We start from the raw sequence: 2,038 nt of genomic DNA, 5'->3' as shown, positions 1-2,038 counted from the left end.
GGAGGGAGAGAGAGAGGAAGGGAGAGAAAGAGAGGGAGAGAGAGAGAGAGAGAGAGAGAGAGAGAGAGAGAGAGAGAGAGAGAGAAGAAAGAGAGAGGGAGGGAGAGGGAGGTGGTGGGAAGGTGAGAAAGTGAGAGGAGGGTGAGGGTGAGTGTGATAGTGGGTGATAGAGAGTGGGGGATTGGGAGTGAGTGAGAGAGCGAGAAAGAAAGAACGAAAAAAAGAGAGGTGGACAAGAGAGAGTTGATTGCATGAGGGTGCCTAGCGTAGCTGTCTAGCAGGTCAAAGACATTACAGTCAAGTGACTCACAGACTTTATAGTCCGACCATTAAACTGTAATTAAATAACGTCGAAACCTGTCCAGAAGTAAAGTGAATACGACGAAATATAACCGGCACACGAGGCGTAACCTCTGCAAAAAAAACTTCAGCAATATAGCCGGTGGATCTCTAGTATTACCATCGCTAGTGGCATCCCGTGTACGTAACGAAATCTAATTCCGACATCCGAATAACACGACAGTGCCGCCATAAATCACACGGCAGTACGAATCGGTTCCGGAACCGCTTTCGCGCGCAAACCCTCCGCTACGGTTAACCGCACTTCTAAACGTTATTAAAATTTCATTCGCATTCCTGCAGAGTCGAGCGAGTTGTGAGTGAATCAACGTGAATCGTGGAATGAGGTTGGCTGCATCACAGCCACCTTACAGCCAGCGAGCAGCCTAGACCGCGCACCAGACGCAAAACAACATGTTATTGACTTGTACACGCCACACAACGAGCAGATTATTAAAATGCGAGAACACGATGCACACTCGCCCATGCCGTGGGGCGCGCGCCAGAAATAATTTAACAGCAGCAGCTGCGGGCAGGGAAAAGTACAGATACATATCTGATCAGCACCATGCCGCTGCTGTTGTTTGATTCTGCGGCTGCGGCGGCGGTAGCGGGGAAACTACAGATACATATCTCATACTCGAATTATGCGTCTGCCGCAATCGTTTACCTACAGACACATATTTATCTGAGCAGCCCTGAACGCTCACGGTTGAATTTCACGTCTGCTGCAATCGTTTAACGTGAATACAGATACATATCTGATCGGCTGCTGCTGCTGCCGCTGTATGTTTGCAATCTGATAGGTGGGTTTACCATGATTGCTCGTGCAGCATCCACTAACCTCATCTGCTTCGTTACAAATCAGGGGCTTCATCTAAGCAAACATCCCTCCTCCCGGGTGCGGGGGAGGCCGGGATGTTATAACAAATTAACATATTAAACGATGACAGACAAATGCTTGATATTCCTTTACACGTTTCCATAAGTAATTACTTGAAATTACTCATAATTACTAATTTCTAGCAATTATTTGTAGCTTTAGCTCCTGAAGAGAAATCACGAATCTAATAAACTGCCTCATGTGCCAAGGAGAGACCCTGACTTCCAACACCAGCCTCCTTGTAATGAAACTTATACATTAAGCTTACGTTATCGCTACATCAAACATCTGCGACCACATGATTTCAATTCCATCAGAGAAACCTTAAACCTCAAATAAAAGCTCAAAAACGAATCGCCGGCGCGACCCGAAACGTTCCGCATCACGAAAATCTCACGCGCCGCGCGACCATCGCAAAAATTTGCGCCGCTAGACGAAATTCGTCACGGACGTGGCAGATTTAAGCCACGCCGAAACGACTCGTGCAATCTTCGATCCGCACCACTAACGACACCCAACCGAAACGTACAATTCGACAACGTAAATACGACGAATTGGAGAAGGTGGGCGATTTAAGTGATGCGACGGAACTCAGAACCCGGAGAAAATTCCCGATCGCGTAGCGGAGGAGGTGGGCGATTTAATCGAAGCGACAGAGCTCTCAGCTGAAGCCATGATCGCCGCCGCCGCTAGAGAGTGACGGGGAAGCCGAATCGAAGTCTCTCTATCTCTCTCTCACTTGCCCGCACCCTACCAGTGACCAGCTCTAGTATGAGAATCATTCTCTCTCTCTCTCCTCTCTCACTCTCTCTCTCT

At 48.2% G+C, this 2,038-nt stretch overlaps 1 protein-coding gene across 1 annotated transcript in view; it reads right to left on the bottom strand.

Annotated features, from left to right (window-relative positions):
- The window catches only part of LOC106807846 (death-associated protein kinase 1-like), a gene marked incomplete at its 3' end in the record, with an annotated part of 19,637 nt that overhangs the window by 8,959 nt on the left and 8,640 nt on the right, over positions 1–2,038 (bottom strand). The gene's annotated exons all lie outside the window — the stretch shown is intronic.

The sequence above is a fragment of the Priapulus caudatus genome, unplaced genomic scaffold, assembly GCF_000485595.1.
Source record: "Priapulus caudatus unplaced genomic scaffold, Priapulus_caudatus-5.0.1 Scaffold237, whole genome shotgun sequence".
NCBI classification, from domain to species: Eukaryota; Metazoa; Priapulida; class Priapulimorpha; order Priapulimorphida; family Priapulidae; genus Priapulus; species Priapulus caudatus.
Note: the sequence above shows the minus strand (reverse complement) of the source record. Positions and strands in the feature narration are given on the sequence as shown.